The sequence below is a fragment of the Corvus kubaryi genome, unplaced genomic scaffold, assembly GCF_017639235.1.
Source record: "Corvus kubaryi isolate FWS band 111438036 unplaced genomic scaffold, C.kubaryi_AGA036_p1.0 135, whole genome shotgun sequence".
NCBI classification, from domain to species: Eukaryota; Metazoa; Chordata; class Aves; order Passeriformes; family Corvidae; genus Corvus; species Corvus kubaryi.
In genome coordinates, this window is record NW_024580669.1 from 38,551 (window position 1) to 44,503 (window position 5,953).

Below are 5,953 nucleotides of genomic sequence, written 5' to 3' on the forward strand. Positions count from 1 at the left end.
CGGAACCGGGAGTCAGCGGGAGAGGAACCCGGTGGGAACGCACACGGGACCGGGAGTCAGCGGGAGAGGAACCCGGTGGGAACACACACGGAACCGGGAGTCAGTGGGAGCGGGATCCAGAGTCAGCGGAACCCAGTGGGAACGCACACAGAACCCGGAGTCAGCGGGAGCAGGAGCTGGAGTCAGCGGGATCCGGTGGGAACGCACACGGAACCCGGTGGGAAATGCACACGGGAGCCGGAGTCAGCGGGAGAGGAACCCAGTGGGAGCACACACGGAACCGGGAGTCAGCGGGAGCAGAACCCAGTGGAAACACACACTGAACCGGGAGTCAGCGGGAGCGGGATCCGGAGTCAGCGGAACCCGGTGGGAACGCACACGGAACCGGGAGCCAGCGGGAGCAGAACCCGGTGGGAACGCACACGGAACCCGGAGTCAGCGGGAGCGGGAGCCGGAGTCAGCGGGAGCCGGTGGGAACGCACACGGAACCGGGAGCCAGCGGAACCCCGTGGGAACGCACACGGAACCCGGAGTCAGCGGAAGCCGGTGGGAACGCACACGGGACCGGGAGCCAGCGGGACCCGGCAGGAATTCACCGCGTTCCGTGTGGGAATGGCGGGAAAGAGGGAGGGAAGGATGGGATTTGGGATTTGGTGGGATTTAGGGAAGGTCAAACCCATGGGAAATGAGGAATTCAACCGTCGGGAATGCCGGGATGCCGGACGGGATCCAGCCAATATTCCAGCTTTAAAGAAGCGGCATTCAACAATCCCTGAGGAGCCGGAAAAAAGCTGGGAATTCTTCATGGATGAGAAAGGAAATGGAAAAGAAACAACAGGAAAGGGGGGGAGAAGGGAATTTCCTGGGATCACGTTGGAATCTGGGAGCCAATGGATGGAAGGAATGGGAAAATCGACCTCCAGGATGGAGTGGCCAAAGGAATGGAGAGGAGGAATCCACCAGAATTCCTTCGGGAATGGGAACGGGGAAGATCCCAATCCTACAAATTGGATTCCCAAAATCCCTCCAGCACATTCCCTATCGGAGAACTGAAGTGCCAAAAGCAGGGAGAGCTCCGTTAATCCCGAAAAAACCGGGAAAAGGTGAAGGACAAGCAGGATTCCCGGTGTGGGAATTCATCGGGGGAGTGATGCGGATCCGGGATCGGGGCTGGAATTTGGGCTGCTCCGGAATTTGGCAGCACATCCAGAGCTTCTCCGCCGCCTGCGGCTCCGGCGATCCCGAATTCCAGGAAACAACAACAGGAAAAAGGGGAAGAAGGGAAAGGTGACCGGAGGCTCCGGACAAAGGACAACGGATCCGGGTCCATCCCTAAGGAACAGCTCCGGGCACGGATCCGGGCACGGCTCCTCCGAAAACTGGGACAAAGTTCCAGGCACAATCCAGGCCCAGGGAACGTTCCCGGCTTTCCTCCAAGGATTCTGGTTGGATTTCTCCAAGGATCCCAGTTTTCTTCCCGGTTACTCCTTTCAAGGCATTCCGGCAGCGTTCCCACTCCCACAGGGGGGGAAATCCCATGGGATTCTCCTGGGAGAAGGGATCGGGGGCACAGGATTGGGAATATCCATGAGAATTCCCACCTGGAGCTCCCAAATCCCAGCCTGGGACAGGCCGGATGTCCCCATTCCCATCATTCCCGTCATTCCCATCATTCCAGTCCTGAGTCCCCACAGGGTGGAAAATCCCATGGAATTCTCTTGGGACAAGGGATCAGGGGTGCAGGATTGGGAATATCCATGAGAATTCCCACCTGGAGCTCCCAAATCCCGCCTTGGGACAGGCCGGATGTCCCCATTCCCATCATTCCCGTCATTCCCATCATTCCCATCATTCCCATCATTCCCATCATTCCCGTCATTCCCGTCATTCCAGTCCTCAGTTCTTCCCAAGATCCCAGAGGGTGGAAAATCCCATGGGATTCTCCTGGGAGAAGGGATCAGAGCCACAGGATTGGGAATATCCATGAGAATTCCCACCTGGAGCTCCCAAATCCCACCTTGGCACAGGCCGGATGTCCCCATTCCCATCATTCCTGACCCCAATCCCAGGAAGGATTTGGGATTTTCAGAAATCCAGGGAAAAGCAATCCTGGAGGAGAGGAGGAATCCGCAGGAGTTTCCCACCCTCCGAAGGCAAACTGGGACCAGTTTAAGGAGCCAACTGGGAAAACCATCGGGAATTTCGGGGCTTAGATCATTTCCTGAGGGAAATTCCAGCCCTGCCGCTCCCGGAGCTCAATTCCGGCCTGGGAGAAGCCACTTCCAGCAAAAGGAAAAACGGGATAAGGGCGGGAGGGAGGATCCAGGAAGCACCTGGAGCTCCGGCCCTTCTTGGAGCTGGGAAAACAAAGGATTTGGGAATTTCCCGGGAATCGGGGGCTGATCCATCAGGAAGGGCGTTGGATGTTGAGTCATCCCTCAAAAGCCAATCCCTAAATCCCACCCGGTGATTTGCGGTGGAAAAATCCATCCGAAAATCCCGGAATTCCGAGCTTTCCGCAGCACCCACAGCCCCGGCCACCCCAATATTCCCAAAGTCCCCAAAAGCTTGGAATGTCCATTCCATGCTGGTGATCCCGGCTTGGCCAGGGATTGTCACCCTCAGGATGTCCTCGGCCTCCACATCCCGAGGATCCGGCATTCCCAGGCTTTTCCAGGGAATCCTCTGCTCCCGTCCTGCCCAGGGCTTCCCATGGGATTTGCTCCAGCACTTTTCCGGGATAAAGGTTCCCCTCGGATTCCCTTTGTCTCCCATTCCAAAACACGCCGGGAAAACTGTCAGGAATTCCAACTCCAACACCACAATTCCCTGGAAAAGCCATCCCAGTCCATCCCTGGCAGCTCCTGAGCCAAGGGATCGAGGCTGGAATTTTCCCTTGGGAAGCATCATTCCCTTGGCCCTGATCTCACTTTTCCAGGATTTTTCCCGATCCATCCAGGAGCGTCAGGATCTGCGGGATCCGGCATTCCCTGGATCCACCTCCCAGACTTTTCCAGGGAATCTGCTCCCCACATCCTGCTCAGGGCTTCCCGTGGGATTCTCTCCATCATTCCCTGGGATAAAGGAGAGCTCCGAGGTTCCTCTCGGATTCCCATTTTTCCTATTCCAAAGCACACCAGGAAAACTCCCAGGAATTCCTCTAAAATCCCTGGAAAAGCCATCCCAGTCCATCCCAGGCAGCTCCTGATCCACCGGATCGAGGCTGGAATTTTCCCTGGGAAGCAGCACCAGCGAGGCCCTTTCCCAGGATTTCTCTGGATTTCCCAGGATTTCTCTGGATTCCCTGGGATTTATTCTGGATTTCCCAGGATTTATTCTGGATTTTCTGGGATTCTCACTGATTTTCCAGGATTCTCACTGATTTTCCAGGATTTTTCCAGGTCCCTCAGGATCACCAGGATCCACTGGATCCAGTGGCTTCCCCCCCCCACATCTCCTTATTCCCAAAATTCCTTCCCAAATTTTTAACACCAAAGCGACAACCTTGGAATGTTCTCCCTCCTTCCCTCAGGACTTTCCCAAAAAACCACAACTCATCCTCAGGAATTCCAAGCTCCTTCCTTTCCCCCTGGAGCCATCCCAGCCTTTCCAGAAATCCATGGAATTCTCATCAATCCCATCCTTTGGATCCAATCTCATTCAAGATTCCAAACACATTCCCAGGAAAACCCAACGGTTAAACCTCCCCGGGAATTCTTTCCCAGAAGCTGCCGAGTTTCCTGGTTTTCCATGGAATTTCCCGGTTTTCCATGGAACTTCCCAGTTTTCCACGGAACATCCCAGCTCCGTTCGTTGCTCTTTAGGCTCGACATCAAAGCCGGCATTGAAGGCATTCCCGAAAATCCCTTTTCCCTATGGAATAACCTCTTGGAATGACATCATTCCTCCCTCCCCATCCTCTCCACCCTTTCAATCCGTGTGGGAATTCCCGGTGGGAATTTGGTGGAAATTCCAGCACTCACTGGCCGCTCCATCCCGGAGTGAAACTTCCCAACTTTTCCCACCGGCGGCTCCATCTTTTCCTCATCCTCCCTCCGTGTCCCCTCAGATGCTCCGAAAGGACAAAATCCCATGGATGGCGTATCCCTGTTTTCCATGGCTCCAGCGGGAGCCTCCGGAAGCGGCCGCTCCGGAGCTTTTAATTAAAAGCCACAGAAATCCCGGGAATGTTGATAACTTTATCCAACCCCTCCCCTCCGGATCAATCCCGCCGGGATTGGTTGGACGCTCCCAGCGGGGTCGTTCCCAGGCAATCCCAGCTCCACGCTCGGATTCCCAGGAAAAATCCTGAAGCCGGAGCTGGGAAAGAAAGGGAATAAGAGGGGGAATATTCCCTCCTATCCGTGCTTTATCCGGTTAAAACCGGGATTTTCCTGCCGTTAAGGCCGAGCTCGGCTTTAAACCCCGCACGTTCCTCTGGGTTCCTATGGAATTTTCTCTCCTGCTTCCCACAAAAAACAAGGATCCGGTTATTTAGGATGAGACAGCACCAAAAAAAAAAAAAGTCGGGAAAACTCCAGGGAAAAAGCCAAGGATTTGAGGATTCCATGCACTAAAAATCTGGATTAGGAACAACGTGGGTAAAAATTCCAAAGTTTTACCTTGGAAAAATGGGAATTGGCCATGGGAAATCTTAATCGTGAAAGATGAGATTTGGTTCCACGCACAAATAAAATCGGGATTTGGATCCAACGGAATTCCAAGGGGAAGGTGCCGAGGTTTTAATGGGAAGGAAAAGAGGAGGAGGATTTGGGTGGGAAGTATGAATTAATAAATGATTAATTAATAAATGATTAATTTCTTGGTTATTAATAAATCGGAGAAGCATGCTTGGGTAATTCCGAATTTTTCAATTTTTAGGGAATTTCCTTATCAAATTCCAGGCGGGCTTGGATGAGCTCGGATCATCCTGGCTCCCCATTGGAATTTGAGGCTCTTTAAGGACTTTTCCCACCCAAACCATTCCCTAATTCCCACGAAAACCTCCCACAAATCTTTTCCCACTCCCAAAAATTCCATCATTCCCAATTCTCGCTCCTTGTCCTGCTCGTTGCTCCAGGCTTCCCTCATTCCGTAAAAAAACCCGGGATTAAAAAAAAGAAAAAGCCGGAATTTCCATTGATCCCCGATGGGAGCGGGGGGGAGGATTTGAGGTTTGCTGATTGGTTAATTAATCGACCATCGTTAATGAATTAATCGGCGACCCGTGAATGTCGGGATGTAATTACAGATCCAGGGCAAAAGCGGCTCTGGAATGTTTGATTCCAACCGGGATCCACCGGAAAAAGGAGCTTTAACAGCCCAGCTGGAGGAATTTTTCCATGGAAAACCAAAATTCCTGGAGCGTGGCAGTGGATGAGATTTAACGAATCCTTTCTCGGGTGCTTTTAATTAATTAAAAATTTGCATGGATGTGCCACCAAAGGCTGGAAAAACCAGGAATAGGGACAATAAAAACTGGGAATGAGGGCGGGATGGGATATGGGATTAACCAGACAGCAAAGAAATCCCAAACTGGGGAGATTCCATTAAATTTGAGGGATTTTAAGGGGGATTTTCCGCTAAAAAAGTCGGAATTTGAAATAAGCGGGATGGCAAATCCCGGAGCAGATCCCACGGGGAGTTATTCCATAAAATCCCAAAAAATCCGAGGAGACTCAGCAAAAATTCCTGGGGTTTTGTCAACCTTCCCGCACGTTCCGGCTCGGCAGAGGACGGAAAACTCGGCCTGGGAATGGGATCCGTGAGGCAGCGAATTCCAAATGGATTTCCCAGGAATAGCAGGGGGTGGGGGAGGAAAAGGAGGGAACGGTGGAGGAAAATCCATGGAAAAGGGGAGAGGAATGAGCCCAATCCAGCTCCAGCTCAGCTGCCCTCGGAGCAGAGATCCCGGAATTCATCCCAACAACGAGTGGGAAAAGCTCCAGATGTT

The 5,953-nt window shown here is 52.8% G+C and overlaps 1 protein-coding gene across 1 annotated transcript in view; it reads right to left on the minus strand.

Moving 5' to 3' along the window:
• Positions 1–5,953, minus strand: part of LOC121676817 (skin secretory protein xP2-like) — a 34,670-nt gene that overhangs the window by 3,705 nt on the left and 25,012 nt on the right. The gene's annotated exons all lie outside the window — the stretch shown is intronic.